General features: G+C 39.3%; 3 non-coding genes across 3 annotated transcripts; 1 reads left to right on the top strand and 2 right to left on the bottom strand.

Annotated features, from left to right (window-relative positions):
* The first annotated feature begins 3,341 nt into the window (after window positions 1-3,341).
* On the top strand, window positions 3,342-3,449 carry LOC112799070 (small nucleolar RNA R71). Its single transcript, XR_003200656.1, has one exon. It is a non-coding gene; the product is annotated as a small nucleolar RNA R71 (small nucleolar RNA).
* Window positions 3,450-6,540: 3,091 nt separating this feature from the next.
* Window positions 6,541-6,648, bottom strand: LOC112799416 (small nucleolar RNA R71). The gene has a single exon (XR_003200998.1). It is a non-coding gene; the product is annotated as a small nucleolar RNA R71 (small nucleolar RNA).
* An 8,182-nt stretch (window positions 6,649-14,830) lies between these two features.
* LOC112798797 (small nucleolar RNA R71) lies at window positions 14,831-14,938 on the bottom strand. Its single transcript, XR_003200394.1, has one exon. It is a non-coding gene; the product is annotated as a small nucleolar RNA R71 (small nucleolar RNA).
* Between the last annotated feature and the right edge of the window lie 9,840 nt (window positions 14,939-24,778).

Here is a 24,778-nt window from a genome sequence, read left to right on the forward strand (position 1 = left end):
AGCAAAGTATGAACTATTATATATTGCTGGAAAGTCCTGGATGTCTAATTTCCAACGCAATTGAGAGCGAGCCAATTGGACTTCTGTAGCTCCAGAAAATCCATTTCGAGTGCAAGGAGGTCAAAATCCAACAGCATCAGCAGTCCTTTTTCAGCCTGAATCAGAATTTTTTGCTCAGATCCATCAATTTCAGCCAGAAAATACTTGAAAGCACAGAAAAACACACGAACTCATATTAAAGTCCAGAAATATGAATTTTGCATGAAAACTAATAAAACTCTACTAAAAACTAACTAAAACATACTAAAAACTACATGAAATTACCCCCAAAAAACGTATAAAATATCTGCTCATCACGTGCCACTTGAGTTCGTGGTGTGCCACGCCAAATAGAGTAACCACTCACTCACAAGGGGCGTGGCACAACAGACCCTAGGCGTGCCACGCTAGTGCAACTTTCCAGAGGAGCTTAGCCAAGCACACAGCAAGGGTTTGGCACGCCAGACCCTGGGCGTGCCACGCTAGTCCAAGTTTTCAGAGGCAAGGAAAAGTGAAAAAAGGCAAAGGGCGTACCACTTGAGTTTGAAGGTGTGGCACGCCAACACAAGAATTCCACTATGGCGTACCACTTGAGTCGAAGGCGTGGCACGCCAAGGTTGACAAAGTGACGAGCGTGCCACTTGAAGGATTGGGTGTGGCATGCCAAGCTAGAAATGAAGGGCACGTAACACGCCAACTGAAAAGTCACGCTTATTGAGTGTTTTCTTTTCCCTCCAAAATGTAATTTTTCCCTTTCACTTTTGTAATTCTTTTATTTTACTAGGAGTAGTATAAATACCCCCAAGGAGTACTGAAGAGGGGTTAAGCAGTCAGTTTTAGATCCACTTTTATACTTCACTTTTGAGTACTTTTTGAGCTATGAGTAACTAACTACCCTCTCATTGAGAGAGGGAGCTCTGTTGTACTTGATGGATTGATAATAGTGAAATTCTTCTTCTCTTCATATTCTCTTTGATTTGCTAGAAGGAATTTCGTTCTTAATGCTTAGTGTTCAATTATCTTGGGAAAGAGATTGAATGCAATTGGGTTTCATGGGAACCTTGGGAAAGGAAACATGAAACCATGCTTGAAATCCCTTCTCACACTTGAGTAGAATCTGGGTTTTGGTGTTTGGATACGTGACATATAATCCTCCCTCTACCTGGACCTACAAAGGGTGTGTGGTATAATCAGGGACCAATCATATCTCTCTTCATGAGCAATTAGACCAAGGAATTGGCTATTGATCAAGATCTGAGAGATTGAGTCACCAAGGGATTGGGGCTCGATCAATCATGATTGCCAAGAGGTCAATGAGTTGCATGATTGAAGATGATATAAGCTAGATTTGATCCAAAGAGACAACATCTCCCAATCTCAATGAACTTCCCCATTCTTATCTCTCCATTTCTTTACTGCTTAATTTTTACATTCAGCAATTCCCCACTCCCATTTACATTCAAGTCATTTATGATTCAGCACTTTATATTCTATAATTTCCGTTTCTGCACTTTATAGCTTTTCTTTATATTCTAGTCATTTATATTTATGTCATTTACAATTTGGCACCTCACAATCTTATTGATCCGCTTGACTAATTCATCAATCAATTAAAACTACTTGAATTTGTCAATCTTTGTGGATACGATCCCACTCCACTGTGGGTTATTACTTGGTGATAATTTTTGAATGGGTAGTGAATTCAGACTCATCAGCGTGACACACAGAATAGACCATCGACGCGTACGCGTGACATGCGCCACATGCAGAAAATACAGAAAATGCTGGGGGCGATTTCTGGGCCCCATTTTGGTACTCAAGTAAGGCGCATCTCTCTGCCAAGTTAGGCATGGATCCAGTTAAGCCAAGTGGTCCCTACGTTACAAAGTGTGAATTATTTAATTGATTCTGATTCAAATTTGAATTTGAAAAGTGGAAAAGATACTATCTTAATTTTAGATATTAGATTTTAAATTAATTCAGATTAGTTATAAAAAGGAGAAACTTTTCTTCTTTAGCGGGATTCCGAGGGATTCCATTAGGGAATTCTATACCAATTAACATTATGTATTCCACAATTTACATGAATCCTTATTTTCTCTGAGTCATGAGCAACTAAATCTCCACTGTTAAGGTTAGGAGGTTTATGCTTGACCCTAGGTCACACAGAGCCTTCTTGAAGGTCATGGTGCCTATTGTACAAGATATTGAGAACTTCCCAGGGTCCTATCTCTTTTGAGGTAGTTTCTGCCTAGACAAGTCAGCCGGTTCTTTGGTGAGCAAAGGGGGTTCATCCTCCCTAGTCTCATTACCAAATAACTTGTCATTTAGCTTCATAATTGCTCCAAGGTACTTAGCAACTTACTTTTCAGTGACATCTTCATCCTCTTCAAAGGAAGAATACTCATCAGAGCTCATGAATGGCAGAAGTAAATACAATGGAATCTCTATGGTCTAAGTGTGAGCCTCAGATTCCCATGGTTCCTCATTAGGGAGCTCATTGGAGGCCAGTGGACGTCCATTGAGGTCTTCCTCAGTGGCGATCACTGCCTCTTCCTCCTCTCCAAATTCGGCCATGTTAATGGCCTTGCACTCTCCTTTTGGATTCTCTTCTGTATTGCTTGGAAGAGTACTAGGAGGGAGTTCAGTAACTTTCTTACTCAGCTAACCTACTTGTGCCTCCAAGTTTCTAATGGAGAACCTTGTTTCAGTCATGAAACTTTGAGTGGTTTTGATTAAATCAGAGACCATGGTTGCTAAGTCAGAGTGGCTCTGCTTAGGATTCTCTGTCTGTTGCTGAGAAGATGATGGAAAAGGCTTGCCATTGCTAAACCTGTTTCTTCCACCATTATTGTTGTTGAAACCTTGTTGAAGTCTCTGTTGATCCTTCCATGAGAGATTTGGATGATTTCTCCATGAAGGATTATAGGTGTTTCCATAGGGTTCTCAGGATCATAAGCTTCTTCTTCAGATGAAGCATCCTTAGAACTCCCTAGTGCAGCTTGTATTCCAGACAGACTTTGAGAAATCATATTGACTTGCTGAGTCAATATTTTGTTCTGAGCCAATATGGCATTCAGAGTATCAATCTCAAGAACTCCTTTCTTCTTCTTTGTCCCATTGTTCACAGGATTCCTTTCAAAAGTGTACATGAATTGGTTATTTGCAACCATTTCAATGAGTTCTTGAGCTTCTGCAGGCGTCTTCTTCAGATGAAGAGATCCTCCAGCAGAGCTATCCAATGACAACTTGGACAGTTCAGACAGACCATCATAGAAGATACCTATGAGGCTCCACTCAGAAAGCATGTTAGAAGGACACTCTTTGATCAATTGTTTGTATCTTTCCCAAGCTTCATAGAGAGATTCACCTTCCTTCTGTCTGAAGGTTTGGACTTTCACTCTAAGCTTACTCAATTTTTGAGGTGGAAAGAACTTTTCCAAGAAGGCATTGTCTAGCTTTTCCCAAGAGTTCAGGCTTTCTTTAGGTTGTGAGTCCAACCATATTCTAGCTCTGTCTCTTACAGTAAAAGGGAATAGCATAAGTCTATAGACCTCAGGGTCAACCCCAATGGTCTTAACAGTGTCACAGATTTGCAAGAATTCAGCTAAAAACTGATGAGGATCTTCCAATGGAAGTCCATGGAACTTGCAATTCTGTTGCATTAGAGAAACTAATTGAGGCTTAAGCTCAAAGTTGTTTGCTCCAATGGCAGGGATAGAGATGCTTCTCCCATAGAATTCGGGAGTAGGTGCAGTAAAGTCACCCAGCACCTTCCTTGCATTGTTGGCATTGTTGTTGTTTTCGGCTGCCATGTCTTCTTCTTTGAAGATTTCTGTTAGGTCCTCTACAGAGAGTTGTGCTTTAGCTTCTCTTAGTTTTCGCTTCATGGTCCTTTCAGGTTCAGGGTCAGCCTCAACAAGAATGCTTTTGTCTTTGCTCCTGCTCATATGAAAGAGAAGAAAACAAAAAAAATATGGAATCCTCTATGTCACAGTATAGAGATTCCTTGAGGTGTCAGAGGAATAGAAGGAGGAGGTAGAAGAATTAGGATGTGAGAAGAAGGGAAGAATTTTCGAAAATAAGTTAAAAGATTTTGAAAAATAATTTTGAAAATTGATTGATGATTTTCGAAAACTAAGAGTGGGAAAGAAATTAAGTGATTTTTGAAAAAGATTTTGAAATTAGAAATCAAAAAGATATGATTGAAAACTTATTTTGAAAAAGATGTGATTAAAAAGATATGATTGAAAAGATATAGTTTCAAAAAGATATGATTGAGAAGATATGATTTGGAAAAACAATTTAAAAAGATTTGATTTTTAAAATCAATGACTTGTCTAACAAGAAAAGATATGATTCGAACATTAAACCTTTCTCAACAGAAAAGGCAACATACTTGAAATGTTGAATCAAATCATTATTTTGGCGTCGTTGCCGGGGATTGTTTGAGTTTGGACAACTGACGGTTCATCTTGTTGCTTAGATTAGGTATTTTTCAAAATTTTTAAGAATGAATTCTAGTGTTTCAAGGTGATGTTCTTATCATCACCAAAGCTGATTGATCTTCATAAATTTAGCTCTTGAATGTAATGTCCTGCTGAAGCTTGGCTAGCCATGTCTAATTCCTTTAGACTAAAGCTTTAGACTAACATTGCATGATTCCTGGAATTCTTATTAAAAATTTTGAATCTCTTTATTTTCTTCTCCATATAATTTTCGAAAAATCCAAAAAGTTTACAAAGTCATAAAAACCAAAAATATTTTATGTTTCTTGTTGAGTCTAGTGTCTCATTTTAAGTTTGGTGTCAATTGCATGCATTCTTTGAAGTCAATCATGTGTCTTCATTGATCTTCAAGTTGCTCTTGATGATTTCATTGCTCTGATCTTTAAATTCTCTTGTCTAGAGTGTTTTGTTGTTTCTCATATGCATTCTCAACTTGTTAGTGTCAGTAGTATACAAACTTCTAAGTTTGGTGTCTTGCATGCATTGTTTATTTGATTTTAGTTGCATTTTGATTTTTCCTCATCATTAAAAATCCAAAAAAAATTTAATTTGTGTCTTTTCAAGTCAATAATGCAGAGAATTGAAGATTCAGAACATACAGCAGAGGAATTACACAGAAAAAGCTGGGCATTCAAAACGCCCAGTGAGGAAGGAAAACTGGCATTTAAACGCCAGCCAGGGTACCTGGTTGGGCGTTTAGCGCCCAAAAGGGTAGCATTTTGGGCGTTAAACGCCAGAATGGATACCATTCTGGGCGTTTAACGCCAGGATGGCACAAGAGGGAAGATTTTGTTTTTAATTCAAATTTTTTTCAAGTTTCCATAATTTTTCAAAATCAAATCTTTTTCAAATCATATATTTTCAATCATATATTTTCAAAATTAATTTCTTTCCAATTTCAAAAATACTTGCTAACAATTAATGATTTGATTCAACATTTCAAGTATGTTGCCTTTTCTGTTGAGAAAGGTTTAATGTTCGAATCATATCTTTTCTTGTTAGTCAAGTCATTGATTTTAAAAATCAAATCTTTTTAAATTGTTTTTCCAAATCATATCTTCTCAATCATATCTTTTTTAAAACTATATATTTTCAATCATATCTTTTTAATCATATCTTTTTCAAAATAAGTTTTCAATCATATCTTTTTGATTTCTAATTTCAAAATCTTTTTCAAAAAACATTTTATCTCTATCCCAATCATATTTTTCGAAAATCATTCTTCAATTTTTCAAAATGTTTTTAAAATCTTTTTAAATTTATTTTCGAAAATTTCTTCCCCTCTTCTCACATCCTTCTATTTATGGAGTAACATGTACAATTTGAACTCTATCTTTCTAAGTTCGAATTCTTCTACCTCTTCCTTCTATTTTTCTTTTTCCTCTGACACCTCAAGGAATCTCTATACTGTGACATAGAGGATTCCATATTTTCTTGTTCTCTTCTCTTTCATATGAGCAGGAGCAAAGACAAAAGCATTCTTGTTGATGCTGACCCTGAACCTGAAAGGACCTTGAAGCGAAAACTAAGAGAAGTTAAAGCACAACTCTCTGTAGAGGACCTAACAGAAATCTTCAAAGAAGAAGACATGGCAGCCGAAACAAACAACAATGCCAACAATACAAGGAAGGTGCTGGGTGACTTCACTGCACCTACTCCCAACTTCTATGGGAGAAGCATCTCTATCCCTGCCATTGGAGCAAATAACTTTGAGCTTAAGCCTCAATTAGTTTCTCTGATGCAACAGAATTACAAGTTCCATGGACTTCCATTGGAAGATCCTCATCAGTTTTTAGCTGAATTCTTACAAATCTGTGACACTGTTAAGACCAATGGGGTTGACCCTGAGGTCTACAAACTTATGCTATTCCCTTTTGCTGTAAGAGACAGAGCTAGAATATGGTTGGACTCACAACCTAAAGAAAGCCTGAACTCTTGGGAAAAGCTAGTCAATGCCTTCTTGGCAAAGTTCTTTTCACCTCAAAAATTGAGTAAGCTTAGAGTGGAAGTCCAAACCTTCAAACAGAAGGAAGGTGAATCCCTCTATGAAGCTTGGGAAAGATACAAACAATTGATCAGAAAGTGTCCTTCTGACATGCTTTCTTAGTGGAGCATCATAGGTATCTTCTATGATGGTCTGTCTGAACTGTCCAAGATGTCATTGGATAGCTCCGCTGGAGGATATCTTCATCTGAAGAAGACGCCTGCAGAAGCTCAAGAACTCATTGAAATGGTTACAAATAACCAATTCATGTACACTTCTGAAAGGAATCCTGTGAACAATGGGACGAATCAGAAGAAAGGAGTTCTTAAGATTGATACTCTGAATGCCATATTGGCTTAGAAAAAAATATTGACTCAGCAAGTCAATATGATTTCTCAAAGTCTGTCTGGAAAGCAAGCTGCACCAGGCAGTACTAAGGATGCTTCATCTAAAGAAGAAGCTTATGATCCTGATATCCCTTTAATGGAAGAGGTGAATTACATGGGAGAACCCTATGGAAACACCTATAATCCTTCATGGAGAAATCACTCAAATCTCTCATGGAAGGATCAACAGAGACCTCAACAAGGTTTCAACAACAATAATGGTGGAAGAAACAGGTTTAGCAATGGCAAGGATTTTCCATCATTTTCTCAGCAACAGACAGAGAATTCTAAGCAGAGCCACTCTGACTTAGCAACCATGGTCTCTGATCTAATTAAAACCACTCAAAGTTTCATGACTGAAACAAGATCCTCCATTAGAAACTTGGAGGCACAAGTGGGTCAGCTGAGTAAGAAAGTTACTGAACTCCCTCCTAGTACTCTTCCAAGCAATACAGAAGAGAATCCAAAAGGAGAGTGCAAGGCCATCAACATGGCTGAACTTGGAGAGGAGAAAGAGGCGGTGAGTGCCACTGAGGAAGACCTCAATGGATGTCCACTGGCCTCCAATGAGTTCCCTAATAAGGAACCATGGGAATCTGAGGCTCACACTGAGACCATAGAGATTCCATTGGATTTACTTCTGCCATTCATGAGCTCTGATGAGTATTCTTCCTCTGAAGAGGATGAAGATGTCACTGAAGAGCAAGTTGCTAAGTACCTTGGAGCAATCATAAAGCTAAATGACAAGTTATTTGGTAATGAGACCTGGGAGGATGAACCCCCTTTGCTCACCAAAGAACTGGCTGACTTGTCTAGGCAGAAACTACCTCAAAAGAGACAGGACCCTGGGAAGTTCTCAATACCTTGTACAATAGGCACCATGACCTTCAAGAAGGCTCTGTGTGACCTAGGGTCAAGCATAAACCTCATGCCTCTCTCTGTAATGGAGAAGCTAGGGATCTTTGAGGTACAAGCTGCAAGAATCTCACTAGAGATGGCAGACAATTCAAGAAAACAAGCTTATGGACTTGTAGAGGATGTTCTGGTAAAAGTTGAAGACCATTACATCCTTGCTGATTTCATAGTCCTAGAGACTGGGAAGTGCATGGATGAATCCATCATCCTTGGCAGACCCTTCCTAGCCACAGCAAAGGCTGTGATTGATGTTGACAGAGGAGAATTGATCATTCAAGTGAATGAAGAATCCTTTGTGTTTAAGGCTCAAGGATATCCCTCTGTAACCATGGAGAGGAAGCATGAAGAGCTTCTCTCAAAACAGAGTCAAACAGAGCCCCCACAGTCAAACTCTAAGTTTGGTGTTGGGAGGCCTCAACCAACTTCTAAGTTTGGTGTTGAACCCCCACATTCAAACTCTAAGTTTGGTGTTGGGAGGTTCCAACATTGCTTTGAGTATCTGTGAGGCTCCATGAGAGCCCACTGTCAAGCTACTGACATTAAAGAAGCGCTTGTTGGGAGGCAACCCAATGTTATATTTATCTATATTTCCTTTGTTATTTTATGTTTTCTGTAGGTTGATGATCATGGGAAGTCACAAAATCAATTGAAAAAGCAAAAACAGCATTAAAAACAGAAAGAAAAATAGCACACTCTGGAGGAAAAAATTGCTGGCGTTTAAACGCCAGTAAGGGCAGCAAATGGGCATTTAACGCCCAGTCTGGCACTATTCTGGGCGTTTAACGCTAGAAAGGGGCACCAGACTGGCGTTAAACACCAGGAAAGGGCAAGAAGCTGGCGTTAAACGCTAGAAATGGGCACCAGCCCGGCGTTTAACGCTAGAATTGGCAGAAGGAGCATTTTTGCTCGCCACTTGGTGCAGGTATGAATTTTCCTTGACACCTCAGGATCTGTGGACCCCACAGGATCCCCACCTACCCCACCACTCTCTCTCCTCTTCACCCATTCACCAATTACCTCAACACCTCTTCCCCAAAAACCCCTCACCTATCATATCCCACTATTCTCTTCACCACTCACATCCACCCTTTATAAAACCCCACCTACCTCACCATTCAAATTCAAACCACTTTCCCTCCCAAACCCACCCATCCATGACCGAACCCTACCCCTCTCCCCACCCCTATATAAACCCTTCTTCACTCCTTCATTTTCACACAACCTAAACACTACTTCTTCCCCTTGGCCGAACCACAAAGCCGCCTCCATCTCCTCTATTTCTTCTTCTTCTACTCTCTTCTTTCTTCTTTTGCTCGAGGACGAGCAAAACTTCTACGTTTGGTGTGGTAAAAGCATTGCTTTTTGTTTTTCCATAACCATTTATGGCATCTAAGGCCGGAGAAACCTCTAGAAAGAGGAAAGGGAAGGCAAAAGCTTCCACCTCCGAGTCATGGGAGATGGAGAGATTCATCTCAAGGGTGCATCAAGACCACTTCTATGAAGTTGTGGCCATGAAGAAAGTGATCCCCGAGGTCCCTTTCAAACTCAAAAAGAGTGAATATCCGGAGATCCGAAGAAGAGGTTGGGAAGTTCTTGCCAACCCCATTCAACAAGTTGGAATCTTAATGGTTCTAGAGTTCTATGCCAATGCATGGATCACCAAGAACTATGATCAAAGTGTGAACCCGGACCCAAAGAATTGGCTTACAATGGTTTGGGGAAAATGCTTAGATTTTAGTCCGGGAAATGTAAGGTTGGCATTTAACTTGCCCATGATGCAAGGAGATGAACACCCTTACACTAGAAGGGTCAACTTTGATCAAAGGTTGGACCAAGTCCTCATAGACATTTGTGAAGAGGGTGCTCAATGGAAGAGAGATTCAAGAGGGAAGCCGGTTCAACTGAGAAGGCATGACCTCAAGCCCGTGGCTAGGGGATGGTTGGAGTTTATCCAACGCTCAATCATTCCCACTAGCAACCGGTCTGAAGTTACTATAGACCGGGCCATCATGATTCATAGCATCATGATTGGACAGGAAATAGAAGTTCATGAGGTTATATCCCAAGAACTTTATTAGGTGGCGGACAAGTCCTCTACCTTGGCAAGGTTAGCCTTCCCTCATCTCATTTGTCACCTCTGTTATTCAGTCGAAATTGACATAGAGGGAGACACCCTCATGGATGAGGACAAGCCCATCACTAAGAAAAGGATGGAGCAAACAAGAGATCCCACTCATCATGAAATCCCTGAGATGCCTCAAGGGATGCACTTTCCTCCACAAAACTATTGGGAGCAAATCAACACCTCCCTAGGAGAATTAAGTTCCAACATGGGACAACTAAGGGTGGAGCACCAAGAACATTCCATTCTCCTCCATGAAATTGGAGAAGATCAAAGAATCATGAGAGAGGAGCAACAAAGGCAAGGAAGAGACATTGAGGAGCTCAAGCACTCCATAATATCTTCAAGAGGAAGAACAAGCCGCCATCACTAAGGTGGACCCGTTCTTTAATCTCCTTGTTCTTTATTTTTTCTGTTTTTCGAATTTTTATGCTTATGTCTTATTACATGATCATTAGTGTCTTAGTGTCTATGCCTTAAAGTTATGAATGTCCTATGAATCCATCACCTTTATTAAATGAAAAATGTTCTTAATTGGAAAAGAGAAGAATTGCATGAATTTTGAATTTTATAACAGATTAATTATTTTGATGTGGTGGCAATACTTTAACTTCTGAATGTATGCTTGAACAGTGCATATGTCTTTTGAATTTGTTGTTCATGAATGTTGGCTCTTGAAAGAATGATGAAAAAGGAGACATGTTACTGAGGATCTGAAAAATCATAAAAATGATTCTTGAAGCAAGAAAAAGCAGTGAATTCAAAAAAAAAGAAATAATAAGGTTGTCCAAGGCAAAAAGAGTGTGCTTAAGAACCCTGGACATCTCTAATTGGGGACTCTAGAAAAGCTGAGTCACAATCTAAAAAGGTTCACCCAGTTATGTGTCTGTGGCATGTATGTATCCGGTGGTAATACTGGAAGACAGAGTGCTTTGGGCCACAGCCAAGACTCATAAAGTAGCTATGTTCAAGAATCATCATACTTAACTAGGAGAATCAATAACACCATCTGGATTCTGAGTTCCTGTAGAAGCCCATCATTCTGAATTTCAAAGGATAAAGTGAGATGCCAAAACTGTTCAGAGGCAAAAAGCTAAAAGCCCCGCTCATCTAATTAATACTGATCTTCATAGATGTTTTTGGAATTCATTGCATATTCTCTTCTTTTTATCTTATTTGATCTTCAGTTGCTTGGGGACAAGCAACAATTTAAGTTTGGTGTTGTGATGAGCGGATAATTTATACGCTTTTTGGCATTGTTTTTAGTATGTTTTTAGTACGTTTTAGTTAGTTTTTATTATATTTTTATTAGTTTTTAGATAAAATTCACTTTTCTGGACTTTACTATGAGTTTGTGTGTTTTTCTGTGATTTCAAGTATTTTCTGGCTGAAATTGAGGGACCTGAGCAAAAATCTGATTCAGAGGCTGAAAAGGACTGCAGATGCTGTTGGATTCTGACCTCCCTTCACTCGAAGTATATTTTCTGGAGCTACAGAAGCTCAATTGGCACGCTTTCAACTGCATTGGAAAGTAGACATCTTGGGCTTTCCAGCAAAGTATAATAGTCCATACTTTACCCGAGATTTGATGGCCCAAACAGGCGTTCCAAGTCAGCTCAAGAATTCTGGCGTAAAATGCCGGAACTGGCACAAGAATGGGAGTTAAATGCCCAAACTAGCACAAAAGCTGGCGTTTAACTCCAAGAAGAGCCTCTACACGAAAATGCTTCAATGCTCAGCCCAAGCACACACCAAGTGGGCCCGGAAGTGGATTTTTATGTCATTTACTCATCTTTGTAAACCCTAAGCTACTAGTTCTCTACAAATAGGACCCTTTGCTATTGTATTAGACATCTGGGTAGCTATCTTTGAGTAGTCTTATGCTATCTTAGATCATGGGGGCTGGCCTCTCGGCCATGCCTAGACCTTGTTCTTATGTATTTTCAACGGTGGAGTTTCTACACACCATAGATTAAGGTGTGGAGCTCTGCTGTACCTCGAGTATTAATGCAATTACTATTATTCTTCTATTCAATTCATCTTATTCTTGTTCTAAGATATCACTTGTTCCTCAACTTGATGAATGTGATGATCCGTGACACTCATCATCATTCTCACCTATGAACGTGTGCCTGACAACAACCTCCGTTCTACCTTAGATTAAGTGGATATCTCTTGGGTTCCATAATCAGAATCTTCGTGCTATAAGCTAGAATTGATGGCGGCATTCAAGAGAATCTGGTAGGTCTAAACCTTGTCTGTGGCATTCTGAGTTGGATTCAAGGATTGAATGACTGTGACGAGCTTCAAACTCGCGATTGTGGGGCGTCAGTCACAGACGCAAAAGAATCACTGGATTCTATTCCGACATGATCGAGAAACGACAGCTGAATAACCGTGCTGTGACAGAGCGCGTTGAACATTTTCACTGAGAGGACGGGACTGTAGCCATTGACAACGGTGATGCCCAACATACAGCTTTCCATGGAAAGGAGTAAGAAGGATTGGATGAAGACAGTAGGAAAGCAGAGAGACGGAAGGGACAGAGCTTATCTGAAATTCTCACCAATGAATTGCATAAGTATCTCTATCTTTATTTTATGCTTTATTCATCTATAACCATTTGAATCTGCCTGACTGAGATTTACAAGATGACCATAGCTTGCTTCATACCAACAATCTCCGTGGGATCGAGCCTTACTCGCGTAAGGTTTATTACTTGGACGACCCAGTGCACTTGCTGGTTAGTTGTGCGAAGTTGTGATAAAGAGTTGAGATTGCAATTGAGTGTACCATGTTGATGGCGCCATTGATGATCACAATTTCGTGCACCAAGTTTTTGGCGCCGTTGCCGGGGATTGTTTGAGTTTGGACAACTGACAGTTCATCTTGTTGCCTAGATTACGTATTTTTCAGAATTTTTAAGAATGAATTCTAGTGTTTCAAGGTGATGTTCTTATCATCACCAAAGCTGATTGATCTTCATCAATTTAGCCCTTGAATGTAATGTCCTGCTGAAGCTTGGCTAGCCATGTCTAATTTCTTTAGACTAAAGCTTTAGACTAACATTGCATGATTCCTGGAATTCTTATTAAAAATTTTGAATCTCTTTATTCTCTTCTCCATATAATTTTCGAAAAATCCAAAAAAATTACAAAGTCATAAAAACCAAAAATATTTTATGTTTCTTGTTGAGTCTAGTATCTCATTTTAAGTTTGGTGTCAATTGCATGCACTCTTTGAATTCAATCATGTGTCTTCATTGATCTTCAAGTTGTTCTTGATGATTTCAGTGCTCTGATCTTTAAATTCTCTTGTCTTGAGTGTTTTGTTGTTTCTCATATGCATTCTCAACTTGTTAGTGTCAGTAGTATACAAACTTCTAAGTTTGGTGTCTTGGATGCATTGTTTATTTGATTTTAGTTGCATTTTGATTTTTCCTCATCAATAAAAATCCAAAAAAAAATTTAATTTGTCTCTTTTCAAGTCAATAATGCAGAGAATTGAAGATTCAGAACATACAGCAGAGGAATTACACAGAAAAAGCTGGGCGTTCAAAACGCCCAGTGAGGAAGGAAAACTGGCGTTTAAACGCCAGCCAAGGTGCCTGGCTGGGAGTTTAACGCCCAAAAGGGTAGCATTTTGGGCGTTGAATGCCAGAATCGATACCATTCTGGGCGTTTAACGCCAGGATGGCACAAAAGGGAATATTTTGTTTTCAATTCAAATTTTTTTCAAGTGTCCATAATTTTTCAAAATCAAATCTTTTTCAAATCATATCTTTTCAATCATATATTTTCAAAATCAATTTCTTTCCAATTTCAAAAATACTTGCTAACAATTAATGATTTGATTCAACATTTCAAGTATGGTGCCTTTTCTGTTGAGAAAGGTTTAATGTTTGAATCATATCTTTTCTTGTTAGCCAAGTCATTGATTTTAAAAATCAAATCTTTTTAAATTGTTTTTCCAAATCATATCTTCTCAATCATATCTTGTTAAAACTATATATTTTCAATCATATATTTTTAATCACATCTTTTTCAAAATGTTTTCAACCATTTCTTTTTTATTTCTAATTTCAAAATCTTTTTCAAAAATCACTTTACCTCTTTCTCAATCTTAGTTTTCAAAAATCATCAATCAATTTTCAAAATGTTTTTAAAATATTTTTAATTTATTTTCAAAAATTTCTTCCCCTCTTCTCACATCCTTCTATTTATGGACTAACATGTACAATTCGAACTCTATCCTTCGAAGTTTGAATTCTTCTACCTCTTCCTTCTATTTTTTTTCCTCTGACACCTCAAGGAATCTCTATACTGTGACATAGAGGATTCCATATTTTCTTGTTCTCTTCTCTTTCATATGAGCAGGAGCAAAGACAAAAGCATTCTTGTTGAGGCTGACCCTGAACCTGAAAGGACCTTGAAGCAAAAGCTAAGAGAAGCTAAAGCACAATTCTCTGTAGGGGACCTAACAGAAATCTTCAAAGAAGAAGACATGGCAGCTGAAAACAACAACAATGCCAACAATGCAAGGAAGGTGCTGGGTGACTTTACTGCACCTACTCCTGACTTCTATGGGAGAAGCATCTCTATCCCTGCCATTGGAGCAAACAACTTTGAGCTTAAGCCTCAATTAGTTTCTCTAATGCAACAGAATTGCAAGTTCCATGGTCTTCCATTGGAAGATCCTCATCAGTTTTTAGCTGAATTCTTGCAAATCTGAGGTCTACAGACTTATACTATTCCCTTTTGCTGTAAGAGACAGAGCTAGGATATAGTTGGACTCACAACCTAAAGAAAGCCTGAACTCTTGGGAAAAGCTAGTCAATGCCTTCTTGGCAAAGTTTTTTCCACCTCAAAAATTGAGTAAGCTTAGAGTGGAAGTCCAAACCTTCAGACAGAAGGAAGGTGAATCCCTCTATGAAGCTTGGGAAAGATACAAACAATTGATCAGAAAGTGTCCCTTTGACATGCTTTCTGAATGGAGCATCATAGGTATCTTCTAAGATGGTCTGTCTGAACTGTCCAAGATGTCATTGGATAGCTTTGCTGGAGGTTCTCTTCATCTGAAGAAGACGCCTGCAGAAGCTCAAGAACTCATTGAAATGGTTGCAAATAACCAATTCATGTACACTTTTGAAAGGAATCCTGTGAACAATGGGACGAATCAGAAGAAAGGAGTTTGATGACAAGTCATGATATACCCATTTCTCAAGCTAATTTCAATTCTTTCACTAGTTTTTTATGCACTTTCATACACCATAAGTAAGCAATTTAGAGTGGAATTGCATGTTTTATTTGAATCAATCAACCACCCTTTAATTGATGCTAAATCATGAGATTCAAGCTAAATTTAATTGATTTTTGAATGATTTATAAACCTTGTGAATTTAGTGATACTTTGATTGGTTGTTTTGATTATTTGTAGGTGAAGAAAAGAAGAAAAGAAGGAAGCATGGCTTAAGAAGTGTGGCGCAACAATGAAGGAAGGAAGCCACACTGCTCTCCACAAGAGCACACTGCCCTCCAAGGGAGCACAACAATGAACCAAGCATTCAAGGCTTCACTGCCCTGCCCTCCTTGAGGGCGGAGCACAATTCTAGGCCAAGAAATAAGGGAAGGAAAAACTCTACCCTGCCCTCCTCAAGAGCAATTACGGGCTCCTCATGGAAAAATTCAAGGAAATTGTTCTCCAAGTGCCATCCATGGGTTTCGAACCAAGCTCCAGAGGGAAGGAAGTAGCGTTCAAATGGAAGGAAAACAAGCCAAAATTAGCTTGTTTTCAACCTCCAAGGATCGAACACAAGACCTTGAGGAAGCAAGTGGCACCAAGAAAACCAAGAAAAGAGGGGCAACAAAAGCCATCCAGCAAGTTTCGAACTTGGGACCTCACCCAAGAACAAGGAAAGCTTGCGCTGCCCTGCCCTTGTGGAGGGCAAAGCAACATTCCTTGGTGCATGGCGCACAATTTGGCACGGCCAGCACGCACACATTGACGCGTAACAAGGGAGCTTAGGCGCGCAGCTTTGACGCACCATGACAACACTGCCCTGCTCTCCACAAGGGCAGGGCAGCATCCTGATGCCCCTCCCAAATTTGGCACGCTAGTTGGATCCACATGCAAGGCTTCCCTGTTCTGCCCTCCACAAGGGCAGGGCAGCCTCTTGGGAGCAACATGGGCTAAATTTCACTCAAAATCCAACTTAATTCACTTCTTCACCCATCTTTCAAGCCCACTCAAAATTATTAGATCCAAAATAGAAAGTGTATAAATAGGTGTTAGTTAGGATTAGAGAGTAAGCTGACTTTCATTTTAATTTTCATCCTTAGTCAACTTGAGAGCTCACTTTCCATTTTTCTGTTTTTCGGCAATAGCTTGAGAATTGGAGGAGAGAATTCACTTCTTCTTCCTCTGATTTTTTGGTTTCTTTATTGGGTTTTGTTTGAGTATTGAGTGTGAAGAATTGAGGAACTTCTGTCTCAGTCTCCATTTAAGATCTCTTTGATTTTCCTTCTGCATAATTGAGTTAAATTTCATTTCCTTTACTGCTTCAATCTTCAATTTCTCTTTACTTGCTTTGTGAACTTGGATCTAGGAAGGCAATTGAGATCTAGACTCTGCTATCTAGTCTCTGGAGTCCTGAGATCTGATTTTCTTTATGGTTCTTCTGCTGAACCACTGCTGCATTCAAATTTCCATTTCTGTTTGAGATCTAGCCAATTTCGATTCTTATCTTGCTTTAATAATTGTTGCAATTTAGTTTTTCTTGCTTAAATTCTGAATTCCCAGTCCTTAAATCCCTTTTTCATTCAAGCAATTTATATTTCTTGCACTTTAAGTTACCGCAATTTACATTTCTTGCACTTTAAGTTTCAGTCATTTAATTTCTTGTTCTTTAAGATTCAGCACCTCTACTTTCAGTTCTCTTTAATTTTTGCAAATCATCCCTCTCCCTTTACAATTCTTGCTATTTACTTACTGTTGGATACAAAATGACTCAAGCAATACTTGATTTGCTTGACTAAATCAACCACTAAACTAAAATTGCTCAATCCTTCAATCCTTGTGGGATCGACCTCACTCCCGTGAGTTTTATTACTTGATGCGACCCGGTACACTTGCCGGTGAGTTTTGTGTTGGATCGTTTTCCACACATCAAGTTTTTGGCGCCGTTGCCGGGGATTGAATTAGATTGACAATGATTAAGTGAGGTGGTGGTCTAGATTAAGCATTTTTTTCTTTTTAACTAAGCACATTAACTGTTTGACACATTGTGTCACCTAACCCTCTAACCACATTCTAGCATTAGAATATCCATGTTTCATTTGGTTTGTTTGTGATTCTCGCAAGTCATGGAGGCTGAGGTGCGTGAAGAGGGAGTGAGCAACAATACCCAGCCTACAAGAAAGGTGTTGGCCTCTTACACTATCCCCAATGCAAGAAACTGCGGGAGTAGCATACTCACTCCCAACGTTCATGCAAATAATTTTGAGTTGAAGCCTCAACTTATCACTCTGGTGCAGAACAATTGCTCCTATGGAGGAAGTCCACTTGAAGATCCAAACCAACACTTATCCATCTTCCTCAGGATTTGTGAAACTGTCAAAATAAGTGGTGTGCATCCAGACATCTACAAGCTACTGCTATTTCCATTCTCTCTGAAGGATAAGGCCACTCAATGGCTAGAGACATTTCCCAAAGAAAGCATCAATAATTGGGAAGACTTAGTGAGCAAATTCTTAGCCAAGTTCTATCCTCCCCAAAGGATTATCAGACTCAAAACAAAGGTCCAAACATTCACTCAGATGGATGGAGAGTCATTGTATGATGCATGGGAAAGATACAAAGCTTTACTCAGGAAGTGTCCACCAGAAATGTTCAAAGAATGGGATAAACTTCAAAACTTCTATGAAGGATTGACTCTGAAAGCTCAGAAAGCACTAGACCATTCAGCAGGAGGTTCTTTGCAATTAATGAAGACAGCAGAAGAAGCCCAAAACCTCATAGACATGGTGGCAAACAATCAATACTTCTATGGTCATCAAAGGCAACGCCAACCAGCCCAGAGAAAGGATGTGCTGGAGCTTGAAGGTGTTGATGTTCTCTTGGCATAAAACAAACAGATGCATCAACAGCTTCAGCAACAAATAGAAATGATGGCCAAGAAAATTGATGGACTTCAAGGTACTACAGTAAACACACAACGCCAATCTCAAACCTCACATGGGTGGAATCAATCTGAAGACAGTTTTGGGACATTCAATTATGAGCAACAAAGCTCTGAGCAGGTGCAATGCATGAATAACACTTCAAGTTCATTACAACTCAATTTTCATGGTGATGCACACAAGACACCCTGGAAGACTCATTCTAATTCAAGGTGCGGTGAGCACCAGAACCAAGGACAAAATGACTTCAACTATAGCAGCATTAGCAACACAAACAACCAAAACCATTTATCTAATAATACTAACCAATTCAAAAACCCACAAAACATATACCACCAATCCCATAACAACTCAGAAAACCACTAGAATAACTTTTCTACATCCACATCCCACCCTCAAAATACCGCCACAATTAATTCAAACAACTTCCAGCAACAACCATTTCATTTCACACAACCACAACCAAATCCAGACTCTCAAAGAATCTCAAGTCTAGAAAAAATGATGGAGAAACTCATGAAAAATCAAGAGATGGCAAACAAGATCAGGAAACTGCAAGGAAAGATCAGGCCCTGGCATTCGAAAATCAAGAGACCTCAATCAGAAACCTTGAGAGACACATGGGGCAAATGGCTAAGCAAATTTCAGAAATGGGTGAGAAGAGAGCAAATACCTTCCCCAATGTCATTGAAGAACACCCAAGGGACAAAGGAAAAGCTACAAAGTGGGAGGAGTGCAAGGCAATCACAGTGGGAAGTGAGAAGACTATGAAGAAGGAAGCCATCAATCAGGAACAACACAACAGAGAATTTCCACAAGAAGAAATAGAGGAGATCAGAAAACCAAGAAGGCACAAATTTCAAAGGGAGACAAGAACATCCTTGAATCACAACTACAAGAGAAGAAGGAAGGGGTGAGGCCATATGTCCCCAACCTTCCATACCCTCAGAGGTTCAAAAAAGAAAATGAGTATAAGCAATACTCGAAATTCCTGGACATATTTAAGACTCTCAGCATCAATATTCCTTTCTTGGAAGCACTTGAACAGATGCCATTATATGCCAAATTTATGAAAGAAGTACTCACAAAGAAAAGATCCCTAAAGAAAGGACAGATTGTTGAGATGACAAAGGAATGTAGTGCTATCCTCCAAAGAGAGTTACCAGAGAAGAAAGATGATCCTGGGAGTTTTTACATACCTTGCACCATAGGAAACATAACAATTGAGAAGTCATTCTGTGACCTCGATGCAAGTATAAACTTGATGCCTTTGTCTCTAATGAGGAAACTTCAAATTTCTGAGCTGAAATCCACACGAATAGTTCTCCAAATGGCTGACAAATCCATTAAGCAAGCACTGGGAGTTGTGGAGAATGTGTTGGTAAAAGTGGAAAAATTATTTCTCCCTGCTGACTTTGTTATCTCATATATAGAAGAGGATCCTAACACTCCCATCATCCTGGGGAGGCCTTTCCTAGCTACGGGAAGAGCATTGATAGATGTTGAAAAAGGGGAATTGTTGCTAAGAGTGCATGATGAGCACCTAGCATTCCATGTTTTTAAAACCATGCATGAGCCTACTCAAGAAGAAGATTGTATGAAGGATAAGGCCAGAGATCAAAGCCTAAAGGAGGCAGTCAATGAGTTAACTCCAAGACTTCTAAATTCATGCTTGAAAGCAGTAGAGATGGTGCAACAAACCAAAGAAATCAAGGAGGAACTAGATCCAAAGCCCCCAGATGAGAAATTTAACATCCCAGATAAAGAACCACCAAGGCAGGGAATATCTTTTGAGAAAGAAAAAAGAAGAGGCCAAGAGGGTGGAGAAACAAGAAGATCTCCACTGAAGGCTTCTCACCAGGGAATAAAGTGATGTTAAACACCCAACCAATGAAGGTGTCTCCACAAGTGTCTAAATACTACACTGTGAACCAGGTCCTTTCACTTGAACACCTAGAGATCATCAAAGAGGAGACCGAAAGGAAGTTCACAGTAAGAGGTGAAAAGCTGAGGCACTATGATTTTCAGCCTCCATGATCAAAGAACGGAGGATGTCAAGCTAATGACAATAAAGAAGCGCTTGTTGGGAGGCAACCCAACCTGAGGTAGTTTTCTTTTCATAGCTTTTTCAATAAAAATGTTGAATAATTGGTATGCATTGCAAGGAGCTAAGTTTGGTGTTGCACACCAAAACAATTTAAGGGAGATTGAAGGATTCTAAGTTTGGTGTTCCACCAAAATCTCATTTAAAAAGCACATTCTCACTTCCTGCACAATACTAGCTCCAAGCAATCAAACAGATTATTCAACTACTTAACTTCTTTCTAGTTTTAATTCCATAACCTTTAGCAAGGACACAAGGTTTCACATATGGTTAAGTTGATGCATGAAAAATAGTGGCAAGGAACTAAGTTTGGGGTTCACACACCAAAGACATTAGTCAAACATAGAAGATATTGTGCATCTTAACTCAAAGAGAACACAACAGAAGGAAGGATCAAAGGGCTGCAACTTCAAAGGTTGTATCTAAACTTAATCCTTGCTGCTATGAATTGTTTTGAATCTGGGAACCCTTATATATCTTGCTAAAGTGTTTATCTGGTTGCAAGTGGAATTGTTTGTTAAGAATAATTTGCATAGATGCTTATCATTCATCACTTAGCTTTAAATTTTGTTTTGTTTCCCATATGCTTGAATAAAAGAGAAATGTTTGAATTAGAAAGTAAATATCCAATGTTGCATAAGTTGGAATGGAAGTTAATGGTGGTATATGTGTTTGATTAAATGCATAACTCATGAAATAATTGCTGCATAATGTCATTTCAATTAAAGTGTGAGCTAGCTTGCTGTCATAACGGTTTCTATTAGTAAAGAAAAAAAATCCCTTGAGAACAAAAATAAAACAGAAAGAAAAGGAAGAAGAAAAAGCCAATGTGGCAAGAAAAACAAAGAAGAAAGGCTGGGCACCAATAGCTTGGACCCTAGGACACATGCCTGTGGTGTTCTTGTACTAGGATATGCTTGGACAAGTAAATTCTAAGAGGTATTTCAAAACATGGCCACTTAGATCAACTGATTTGGGATGGCCAATTGAAAGTCCACAATAAAGAGCAACCTAGCAACAGAACATTTAGTTATCCAAAGAGGTGCTGGGCATCAATGATCCTAGGAGGAAATAGTGAGCCATGTGTCTGTGGTGAAGAAATGTTGAGAAAAAAATAAAGCCAAAGGCTACTGCAACATTTGACACCAAGCCTTCAAAGAATAATAAGCTTGTTAAGCAAAAATAAGAAAAGAAAAGTTAGCAAGGGAGCAAGTAAAAAGTAAACCTTACAACAGCAAGTTTAGTAAGCCTTTGAGGAAAAGTGTATATTATGTAACAGCAAACAATAACTGAGTTATCATTATCTGCATAAAAACTCCATGAATCAAGTTCTACTATATGCCTAATAAGGATATGTATGCTTTTCTTTTTTCATTTCATTTCCTCTTAATTTTGATGCTTGCTTGGGGACAAGCAAGATTTAAGTTTGGTGTTGTGATGACAAGTCATCATATACCCATTTCTCAAGCTAATTTCACTTGTTTCACTAATTTTTTATGCACTTTCATACACCATAAGTAAGCAATTTAGAGTGGAATTGCATGTTTTATTTGAATCAATCAACCACCCTTTAATTGATGCTAAATCATGAGATTCAAGCTAAATTTAATTGATTTTTGAATGATTTATAAACCTTGTGAATTTAGTGATACTTTGATTGGTTGTTTTGATTATTTGTAGGTGAAGGAAAGAAGAAAAGAAGGAAGCGTGGCTTAAGAAGTGTGGCGCAACAATGAAGGAAGGAAGCCACACTGCTCTCCACAAGAGCACACTGCCCTCCAAGGGAGCACAACAATGAACCAAGCATTCAAGGCTTCACTGCCCTGCCCTCCTTGAGGGCGGAGCACAATTCTAGGCCAAGAAATAAGGGAAGGAAAAACTCTGCCCTGTCCTCCTCAAGAGAAATTACGGGCTCCTCATGGAAAAATTCAAGGAAATTGTTCTCCAAGTGCCATCCATGGGTTTCGAACCAAGCTCCAGAGGGAAGGAAGTAGCGTTCAAATGGAAGGAAAACAAGCCAAAATTAGCTTGTTTTCAACCTCCAAGGATCGAACACAAGACCTTGAGGAAGCAAGTGGCACCAAGAAAACCAAGAAAAGAGGGGCAACAAAAGCCATCCAGCAAGTTTCGAACTTGGGACCTCACCCAAGAACAAGGAAAGCTTGCGCTGCCCTGCCCTTGTGGAGGGCAAAGCAACATTCCTTGGTGCATGGCGCACAATTTGGCACGGCCAGCACGCACACATTGACGCGTAACAAGGGAGCTTGGGCGCGCAGCTTGGACGCACCATGACAACACTGCCCTGCTCTCCACAAGGGCAGGGCAGCATCCTGATGCCCCTCCCAAATTTGGCACGCTAGTTGGATCCACATGCAAGGCTTCCCTGTTCTGCCCTCCACAAGGGCAGGGCAGCCTCCTGGGAGCAACATGGGCTAAATTTCACTCAAAAATCCAACTTAATTCACTTCTTCACCCATCTTTCAAGCCCACTCAAAATTCTTAGATCCAAAATAGAAAGTGTATAAATAGGTGTTAGTTAGGATTAGAGAGTAAGCTGACTTTCATTTTAATTTTCATCCTTAGTCAACTTGAGAGCTCACATTCCATTTTTCTGTTTTTCGGCAATAGCTTGAGAATTGGAGGAGAGAATTCACTTCTTCTTCCTCTGATTTTTTTGTTTTCTTTACTGGGTTTTGTTTGAGTCTTGAGTGTGAAGAATTGAGGAACTTCTGTCTCAATCTCCATTTAAGATCTCTTTGATTTTCCTTCTGCATAATTGAGTTAAATTTCATTTCCTTTACTGCTTCAATCTTCAATTTCTCTTTACTTGCTTTGTGAACTTTGATCTAGGAAGGCAATTGAGATCTAGACTCTGCTATCTAGTCTCTGGAGTCCTGAGATCTGATTTTCTTTATGGTTCTTCTACTGAACCACTGCAGCATTCAAGTTTCCATTTCTGTTTGAGATCTAGCCAATTTCGATTCTTATCTTGCATTAATAATTGTTGCAATTTAGTTTCTCTTGCTTAAATTCTGAATTCCCAGTCCTTAAATCCCTTTTTCATTCAAGCAATTTATATTTCTTGCACTTTAAGTTACCGCAATTTACATTTCTTGCACTTTAAATTTCAGTCATTTAATTTCTTCTTCTTTAAGATTCAGCACCTCTACTTTCAGTTCTCTTAAATTTCTGCAAATCATCCGTCTCCCTTTACATTTACTGCTATTTACTTACTGTTGGATACAAAATGACTCAAGCAATACTTGATTTGCTTGACTAAATCAACCACTAAACTAAAATTGCTCAATCCTTCAATCCTTGTGGGATCGACCTCACTCCCGTGAGTTTTATTACTTGATGCGACCCGGTACACTTGCCGGTGAGTTTTGTGTTGGATCATTTTCCACACATCAGAGTTCTTGAGATTGATACTCTGAATGCCATATTGGCTCAGAACAAAATATTGACTCAGCAAGTCAATATGATTTCTCAAAGTCTGTCTGGAATGTAAGCTGCACCAGGCAGTACTAAGGACGCTTCATCTGAAGAAGAAGCTTATGATCCTAAGAACTCTTCAATGGAAGAGGTGAATTACATGGAAGAACCCTATGGAAACACCTATAATCTTTCATGAAAAAATCATCTAAATCTCTCATGGAAGGATCAACAGAGACCTCAACAAGGTTTCAACAACAATAATGGTGGAAGAAACAGGTTTAGCAATGGCAAGCCTTTTCCATCATCTTCTCAGCAACAGAAAGAGAATCCTAAGCAGAGCCACTCTGACTTAGTAACCATGGTCTCTGATCTAATCAAAACCACTCAAAGCTTCATGACTGAAACAAGGTCCTCCATTAGAAACTTGGAGGCACAAGTGGGTCAGCTGAGTAAGAAAGTTACTGAACTCCCTCCTAGTACTCTTCCAAGTAATACAGAAGAGAATCCAAAAGGAGAGTGTAAGGACATCAACATGGCCGAACTTGGAGAGGAGAAAGAGGCAGTGAGCGCCACTGAGGAAGACCTCAATGGACGTCCACTGGCCTCCAATGAGTTCCCTAATAAGGAACCATGGGAATCTGAGGCTCACACTGAGACCATAGAGATTCCATTGGATTTACTTCTGCCATTCATGAGCTCTGATGAGTATTCTTCCTCTGAAGAGGATGAAGATGTCACTAAAGAGCAATTTGCTAAGTACCTTGGAGAAATCATAAAGCTAAATGACAAGTTATTTGGTAATGAGACTTGGGAGGATGAACCCCTTTTGCTCACCAAAGAACTGGCTGACTTGTCTAGGCAGAAACTATCTCAAAAGAGACAGGACCCTGGGAAGTTCTCAATACCTTGTACAATAAGCACCATGACCTTCAAGAAGGCTCTGTGTGACCTAGGGTCAAGCATAAACCTCATGCCTCTCTCTGTAATGGAGAAGCTAGGGATCTTTGAGGTACAAGCTGCAAGAATCTCACTAGAGATGGCAGACAATTCAAGAAAACAAGCTTATGGACTTGTAGAGGATGTTCTGGTAAAAGTTGAAGACCAT

This window comes from Arachis hypogaea, chromosome 4 (genome assembly GCF_003086295.3).
Source record: "Arachis hypogaea cultivar Tifrunner chromosome 4, arahy.Tifrunner.gnm2.J5K5, whole genome shotgun sequence".
NCBI classification, from domain to species: Eukaryota; Viridiplantae; Streptophyta; class Magnoliopsida; order Fabales; family Fabaceae; genus Arachis; species Arachis hypogaea.